Source organism: Chiloscyllium plagiosum, unplaced genomic scaffold, assembly GCF_037043375.1.
Source record: "Chiloscyllium plagiosum isolate Xiang-an unplaced genomic scaffold, Cpla_swu_hap1 HiC_scaffold_26, whole genome shotgun sequence".
NCBI lineage: Eukaryota > Metazoa > Chordata > Chondrichthyes > Orectolobiformes > Hemiscylliidae > Chiloscyllium > Chiloscyllium plagiosum.
Window position 1 is genome coordinate 48,016,064 of NW_028270164.1, and position 9,038 is coordinate 48,025,101.

Below are 9,038 nucleotides of genomic sequence, written 5' to 3' on the forward strand. Positions count from 1 at the left end.
AGGAGGGAAATGTGAATATGGGATAGGCCAGTTCATAAGCAGGCTTCTCCCAGCCAAGTTGAACAGATCAACCTATGGAGATCTTTGTGTCTTTAATGCAGGAACGAGAGATCAAGCCCAATGTTCCAGTCACTTACCATTTCAATACACTGTCCAACTCTCATGCTAACACTTCTGTCAGAGTGAAGCCCAACACAAGATGGAAGAAGATGTTTACAAACTCCAGGATTCAACGTGGAGATCAAGAGTTTCAGACCATGAACTCTACCCTCCATTTTGATTTTCCTGCCCACCTCCATACAGCAGACTGTACTTTATGTAGTTTCACTGATTGTTGAGTGTCTAGGATTGGGTTGGGTTGGCATGTTCAGATCAGAAGCTGAGGCAGTTTATTGGTGGTGGATTCGTGACATTAGGCTTGAGGAGTCGGAAATTTGGTTCAGTGCTTTATCCAATGAGAGCACATTTGATGATGCACTGTGAGGTTGTTTGTCGCTGAAATGCATATCGTGACCCCTTGACCTTGCTGCACATTTGCCCTGAAGGCAGACCAGACTGTGTTCGCCATGAGAACAAACAGGTCACTCCCTATGCCAGAGGTTTCAAGTTAAATGTCTCCCACTGAGCACATTGCTGGGACAGTTTAACTATTCAGCTAGAACAAAGCACTGACCACCAGGGACCACTGCAGAGTAATGTGGCTGATTAACATTCCCCAGCCATTCCATGGGCTGATGAAAAGAACTGTCTGCAAAATTGTCAGACTTCTTGTGAAAAGACATTGTTGAGTTGTAGATTATGTTAAATAGCTCTCAATATACCATCCTTTCAAAGGAATTGGAAATGAAGGTGCACATTCACTGAAAACTGAACCTTCACACCTAGTCTGTGTGGGTGTGTTTATGCGGGTGTGAGGGATGAGGTGTATTTATATGTGTCAGAGTGAATATTGGAGTATGTGATGGTGTCAGGATGTGTGTCTGGGTGTTAGGGTGTGTGTGACAGTGATGGAGTGTGTTTGTGTGTGTGACTGTCAGTGTAGCAGAAAGTGAGGACTGCAGATGCAGGAGATCAGAGCTGAAAAATGTGTTGCTGGAAAAGCGCAGCAGGTCAGGCAGCATCAAAGGAGCAGGAGAATCGACGTTTCAGGCATAAGCCCTTCTTCAGGAATGAGGAGGGTGTGCTAAGCAGGCTAAGATAAAAGGTAGGGAGGAGGGACTTGGGGGAGGGGTGTTGGGAATACGATAGGTGGAAGGAGATTAAGGTGAGGGTGATAAGCCAGAGAGAGGGTGGGGGCGGAGAGGTCGGGAAGAAAATTGCAGGTCAAGAGGGCGGTGCTGAGTCCGAGGGTTGGGACTGAGATAAGGTGGGGGGAGGGGAAATGAGGAAGCTGGAGAGATCTGAGTTCATCCCTTGTGGTTGGAGGGTTCCTAGGCGGAAGATGAGGCGCTCTTCCTCCAGGCGTCGTGTTGCCATGGTCTGGCGATGGAGGAGGCCAAGGACCTGCATGTCCTTGGCGGAGTGGGAGGGGGAGTTAAAGTGTTCAACCAATCTAACCACCCCGTGGCTGAACACTTTAACTTTAACAGTTCATCCACTTTACCAACACCTTCTACCCCGACCTCAAATGTACCTGGACCGTCTCAGACTCCTCTCTCCCCTTCCTAGACCTCTCCATTTCTATCTCGGGTGACTGAATCAACACGGACATTTACTATAAAACAACCGACTCCCACAGCTACCTAGACTACACCTCCTCCCACCCTGCCCCGTGTAAAAACGCCATCCCATATTCCCAATTCCTTCGTCTCCGCCGCATCTGCTCCCAGGAGGACTAGTTCCAATACCGAACAACCTAGATGGCCTCCTTCTTCAAAGACTGCAATTTCCCCTCAGACGTGGTTGACGATGCTCTCCACCACATCTCCTCCACTTCCCACTCCTCCGCGTTGAGCCCCGCCTCTCCAATCGCCACCAGGACAGAACCCCACTGTTCCTCATCTATCACCCCACCAACCTCCATATACATCATATCATCCGTCGTCATTTCCGCTACCTCTAAATGGACCCCACCACCAGGGATATATTTCCCTCCCCTCCCCTATCAGCATTCCAAAAAGACCACTCACTCCGCGACTCCCTCGTCAGGTCCACACCCCCTACTAATCCTGGCACCTTCCCCTGTAACCGCAAGAAATGCAAAACTTGCGCCCACACCTCCCCCCATACCTCCCTCCAAGGCCACAAGGGATCCTCCCATATCCACCACAGATTCATCTGCACCTCCACACACATCATCTATTGCATCCGCTGCACCCGATGTGGCCTCCTTATATTGGGGAGACAGGCCGCCTACTCGTGGAACATTTCAGAGAACCCCTCTGGGACACCCGGACCAACCAACCCAACCACCCCATGGCTCAACACTTCAGCTCCCCCTCCCACTCCACCAAGGACATGCAGGTCCTTGGACTCCTCCATCACCAGACCATAGCAACACGACAGCTGGAGGAAGAGCACCTCATCTTCCACCTAGTAGCCCTCCAACCACAAGGGATGAACTCAGATTTCTCCAGTTTCCTCATTTCCCCTCCCCCCACCTTGTCTCAGTCCCAACCCTCGAACTCAGCACCGCCTTCCTAACCTGCAATCTTCTTTCTGACCTCTCCGTCCCCACCCCCACTCCGGCTTATCACCCTCACCTTAACCTCCTTCCACCTATCGCACTTCCAATGCCCCTCCCCCAAGTCCCTCCTCCCTACCTTTTATCTTAGCCTGCTGGACACACTTTCCTCATTCCTGAAGAAGGGTTTATGCCCGAAACATTGATTCTCCTGCTCCTTGGATGCTGCCTGACCTGCTGCGCTTTTCCAGCAACACATTTTCAGCTCTCTAGAGTCAACCATTTTGAGCCAAATGCTTTTCAGTTCAGTAGCAGCCTGGGTTTCTCTGTAATCCGATCTCTTTTCCCATTCTTTCTCTTTCCCATTCCCGATCAGCTCCACTGATTTCAACTGGGCTGCTCTTGCACAGTAATGAACCAATGGGCAGGGACAGAAACACAGGCATGTCTTCCTCATTGAGGGGGCAGGGAGGGGGTGGAGAGTGTGATAGAATGAGATTACGTATTCACGATGGGTTAATACTGAAATTAACAGCCACATACTATCCAAACACTGAGTAAAGTGGATGCACTAACCAGTGGAGGGCTGGAATATCAGTGATCTCTATAACAGTATGTAAATAAAAGAAACTCAACAGCTCTGGCAACATCTATGGAGTGAAAAACAGAGTTAACATTTCGAGTTCAGTAAAAGGTTCTTCTTCAGTAACCACTGGGTTTCCAGCGTTTTCTGTGTTTGTTACAAATTTCCAGCATAAGTGTTGTTTGGTTTGATGTAAGAGTTTCCTGACACATCAGAGAGTTAGACACACTCACTCTTAGGTAAAGTTAAAAATCACACAACACCAGGTTATAGTCCAACAGGTTTAATTGGAAGCACACTAGCTTTCGGAGCGACGCTCCTTCATCAGGTGATTGTGGAGGACACTATTGTAAGGCACAGAATTTATAGCAAAAGTTTACAGTGTGATGTAACTGAAATTATACATTGAGAAATACCTTGATTGTCTGTTGAGTCTTTCATCTGTTCAAATACCATGATAGTTTCACTTCTTTTATGTGTAAATCACAAAATCCTTTTTTAAAAAGTTGCATTCTCAGGTTAGCTGTAACAATGGGTGTTAGCTAGACAACATGTTGAAGGTGTTAGCCCCGTGTTCTCTGTCTATGCCATGATGTTTAGATTGATTCTAATCTGAAAAGTGAGATAACAGAGTTTTGCATGAATTCATGCAGTTTTTGAGCAAAGTACAACGTAACTCTGCAAGTACAAATTCACCCCACAAAATATGTGTGCAGGTGGGTCTTTGTCTGTTTATGTGTGTGTGTGTGTGTGTGTGTCTGTCTGTCTGGGTTGGGGGTTGTGAGTGTGAGAGAGAGTGTATATGTGTGTGTAGTGAGTGTAGAGTGTCTTAAGTCTGTGAGGGGGTGTATGTGTGAGTGTGGGAGAGTGTGTGCGTGTCTGGGATGGGGGGTTGTGAGTGTCTGTGAAAGAGAGTGTATATGTGTGTGCATGAGTGTAGAGTGGTCTAAGTTTCTGAGAGGATGCCTGTGAGAGTGTGGGAGTGTGTGTGCTTGTAAGGGTGTGTGTGAGTGTCTGTGTGCGTGTCTGTGTACATGTGTGTCTGTGTGTGTAGGAGTGTCTGTGTGTGTTTGTATAGTGCAATAGTGGTCACCTGTAATGTGACATGAACCCAAGGTCCAGGTTGAGGCCCTCCCTATGCGTACTGAACTTAGCTATCAGCCTCTGCTTGGCCACTTTTCGCTGTTGCCTGTCCCGAAGTCTGCCCAGGAGAATGGTCATCCGAAGGTCCGAGGTCAAATGTCCTGGACTGCTGAAGTGTTCTCCAACTGGGAGGGAACCCTCCTGTCTGTTGATTGTTGTGCGGTGCCCATTCATTCGTTGTCGTAGCCTTTGCTCAGTTTCCCCAATGTACCATGCCTCTGGGCATCCTTGTCTGCAACGTATAAGATAGACAACGTTGGCTGAGTCACATGAGTACCTGGAGGTGTCCCCACGTGTAATGGTGGTATCCATGTCCATACTCTGACACATCTTGCAGCGCTTACCGTGACAGGGTTATATGGAATTGTCCTGAGAGCTGGGCAGCTTGCTATGAACAATGACTTGTTTGAGGTTTGGCGGTTATTTAAAGACAAGCAGTGGAGGTGTGGGGAAGGTCTTGGCGAGGTGCTCATCCACATTGATAATATGTTGCAGGTCACGAAGAACATGGCGTAGTTTTTCAGCTCCTGGGAAATACTGAACAACGAAGGATACCCTGTCAGTTGCAGCACGTGTCTGTCTCCTGAGGAGGTCATTACGGTTCCTTGCTGTGGCACGTCGGAACTGGCGGTCGATGAGTCGGGTATCATATCCCGTTCTTGTGAGGACATCCCTGAGTGCTTCCAGGTGCCCGTCTCGTTCCTCCTCATCTGAGCAGATCCGGTGTACGCGTAGGGCTTGTCCATAGGGGATTGCTGTTTTAATATGTTTTGAGACCACTTTACACTCATGCACACACATATACACTCTCTCTCACAGAAATTCACAACCCCCCACCCCAGACACGCACACACACTCCCACATTCACACATGCACCCCCTCACAGACTTAAGACACTCAATACTCACTGCACACACACACACACACATACACTCTCTCTCACACTCACAACCCCCAACCCCCAACCCAGACAGACACACAAACAGACAAAGACCCACATGCACACATATTTTGTGGGGTGAATTTGTACTTGCAGAATTACATTGTACTTTGCTCAAAACTGCATAATTCATACTGCATACTCACCCATCGTACTCTATGCTACTTTATCCCCACCCCCACCCTCCTCTAGTTTATCTCTCCACGCTCCAGGCTCACTGCCTTTATTCCTGATGAAGGGCTTTTGCCCGAAACGTCGATTTCGAAGCTCCTTGGATGCTGCCTGAACTGCTGTGCTCTTCCAGCACCACTAATCCAGAACCTTCAACATATTGTCTAGCTAACACCCAGTGTTACAGCTAACCTGAGAATGCAACTTTTAAAAAAAGGATTTTGTGATTTACACATGAAAGAAGTGAAACTATTATGGTATTCGAACTGATGAAAGACTCAACAGACAATCTAGGTATTTCTCAATGTATAATTACAGTGACATCACACTGTAAATTTTTGCTATAAATTCTGTGCCTTAGAATTGTGTCCTCCAATTGACCTGCTGCGTTTTTCCAGCAACACATTTTAGCTCTGATCGCCAGCATCTGCAGTCCTCATTTTCTCCTCCAATATCACACTGATGAAGGAGCGTGGCTCCGAAAGCTAGTGTGCTTTCAATTAAACGTGTTGGACTATAACCTGGTGTTGTGTGATTTTTAACTTCGTACACGCCAGTCCAACACCGGCATCTCCAAATCATCACTCTTAGATAAGGTGGGGACAGATGGTCAACAGACTCAGGGCAGGGGCTGTGTAGTTGAAGATGGCAGTCTTTAAATAATGTAGGACTGAATGCTGACTCCTTACACTCACAGCACAGAGAATCCATGAGCACTGACTAATGAGGGGCTGTATTCACAGACGTAGATCAGTCAATGCTGTCAGCTCAAAGTGAAACCACACCAAAGAGATTGGTACAAACAAACAGCTTTACAGCAGCAATGGTGTTACAGAGCAAAGGAGGGGCTGTGCATTCCTGCAAAAATCTCCAATTCCTGGGGGCGGAGGCCCCGCTCTGGGCCTGGTTGCGGAGGCCCCGCTCCGGGCCTGGGTGCAGAGGCCACACTCCGGGCCTGAGTCCACTCCCAGCCTCAGTACAGAGAGCCTACTCCCAGATTGAGTCAGGGGGTCCACTCCAGGCCTGAGCACAGTGTCAGCACGCCCAGACTGAGTACAGAGGGACCACTTCCAGACTGAGTACAGAGGCCAGACTCGCAGACTGAGCACAAAGGCCCCACTCCAGGCCTGGGTACAGAGGCCCCACTCCAGGCCTGAGTACAGAGGCGCCACTCCCGGACTGAGTACAGAGGCTCCCCTCCTGGCCTGAGTAAGGAGGCCCCACTCCCGGCCTGAGAACAGAGGCCCAATCGCAGACTGAATCAGAGGGCACACTCGCAGACTGAGTACAAAGGCCCCACTCCAGACCTGAGTACAGAGGCCCCACTCTAGGCCTGAGTAAAGAGGCCCCACCCCCAGACTAAGTACAGGGGACCCACTCCCGGCCTCAGTACAGAGGGCCCATTCCCGGCCTCAGTACAGAGGGCCCACTCCCGGCCTCAGTACAGAGGGCCCACTCCCAGCCTCAGTACAGAGGACCCACTCCCAGACTGTGTACAGAAGCTCCAGTCACAGACTGTGCACAGAGGCCCCACTCCCAGACTGAGAACAGAGGTTCCACTCCCAGACTGGGTCAGAGCGCCCACTCCCGGCCTGAGTAGAGAGGCCACACTCCAGGCCTGAGTAGAGAGGCCACACTCCAGGCCTGAGTAGAGAGGCCACACACCAGGCCTGAGTAGAGAGGCCCCACTCCAGGCCTGAGTAGAGAGGCCCCACTCCAGGCCTGAGTAGAGAGGCCCCACTCCCGGCCTGAGTAGAGAGGCCCCACTCCCGGCCTGAGAGGCCCCACTCCAGGCCTGAGTACAGAGGAGAAAGTGAGGTCTGCAGATGCTGGAGATCAAAGTTGAAACTTTATTGCTGGAACAGCACAGCAGGTCAGGCAGCATCCAGGGAACAGGAGATTCGACGTTTCGGGCACAGGCCCTTCTTCAGGAATGGAGTACAGAGGACCCATTCCAGGCCTGAGTAGAGAGGCCCCACTCCAGGCCTGAGTAGAGAGAATCCACTCCAGGCCTGAGTAGAGAGGCCCCACTCCAGGCCTGAGTAGAGAGGCCCCACTCCCGGCCTGAGTAGAGAGGCCCCACTCCCGGCCTGAGTATAGAGGCCCCACTCCTGGCCTGAGTAGAGAGGCCCCACTCCCAGTCTGAGAGACCCCACTCCAGGCCTGAGTACAGAGGACCCACACCTGGCCTGAGTACAGAGGCCCCACTCCAGGCCTGAGTACAGAGAGCCCACTCCCGGCCGGAGTACAGAGAGCCCACTCCCGGCCTGAGTACAGAGAGCCCACTCCCAGACTGAATCAGAGAGTCCACTCCCAGCCTCAGTACAGAGAGCCTACTCCCAGATTGAGTCAGAGGGTCCACTCCAGGCCTGAGCACAGTGGCAGCACGCCCAGACTGAGTACAGAGGCCAGAATCGCAGACTGAGCACAAAGGCCCCACTCCAGGCCTGGGTACAGAGGCCCCACTCCAGGCCTGAGTACAGAGGCGCCACTCCCGGACTGAGTACAGAGGCTCCACTCCTGGCCTGAGTAAAGAGGCCCCACTCCCGGCCTGAGAACAGAGGCCCCACTCGCAGACTGAATCAGAGGGCCCACTTGCAGACTGAGTACAAAGGCCCCACTCCAGACCTGAGTACAGAGGCCCCACTCTAGGCCTGAGTAAAGAGGCCCCACCCCCAGACTAAGTACAGGGGACCCACTCCCGGCCTCAGTACAGAGGGCCCACTCCCGGCCTCAGTACAGAGGGCCCACTCCCGGCCTCAGTACAGAGGGCCCACTCCCAGCCTCAGTACAGAGGACCCACTCCCAGACTGTGTACAGAAGCTCCAGTCACAGACTGTGCACAGAGGCCCCACTCCCAGACTGAGAACAGAGGTTCCACTCCCAGACTGGGTCAGAGCGCCCACTCCCGGCCTGAGTAGAGAGGCCACACTCCAGGCCTGAGTAGAGAGGCCACACTCCAGGCCTGAGTAGAGAGGCCCCACTCCAGGCCTGAGTAGAGAGGCCCCACTCCCGGCCTGAGTATAGAGGCCCCACTCCCGGCCTAAGTATAGAGGCCCCACTCCTGGCCTGAGTAGAGAGGCCCCACTCCCAGTCTGAGAGACCCCACTCCAGGCCTGAGTACAGAGGCGCCACTCCCGGACTGAGTACAGAGGCTCCACTCCAGGCCTGAGTAAAGAGGCCCCACTCCCGGCCTGAGAACAGAGGCCCCACTCGCAGACTGAATCAGAGGGCCCACTTGCAGACTGAGTACAAAGGCCCCACTCCAGACGTGAGTACAGAGGCCCCACTCCAGGCCTGAGTAAAGAGGCCCCACCCCCAGACTAAGTACAGGGGACCCACTCCCGGCCTCAGTACAGAGGGCCCACTCCCAGCCTCAGTACAGAGGACCCACTCCCAGACTGTGCACAGAAGCTCCAGTCACAGACTGTGCACAGAGGCCCCACTCCCAGACTGAGAACAGAGGTTCCACTCCCAGACTGGGTGAGAGCGCCCTCTCCCGGCCTGAGTAGAGAGGCCACACTCCAGGCCTGAGTAGAGAGGCCACACTCCAGGCCTGAGTAGAGAGGCCCCACTCC

The 9,038-nt window shown here is 52.1% G+C and overlaps 1 pseudogene; it reads right to left on the reverse strand.

The window, feature by feature from the left end:
- Nucleotides 1-4,295: 4,295 nt before the first annotated feature.
- Nucleotides 4,296-5,150, reverse strand: LOC148145158 (uncharacterized; annotated as a pseudogene).
- Nucleotides 5,151-9,038: the final 3,888 nt, after the last annotated feature.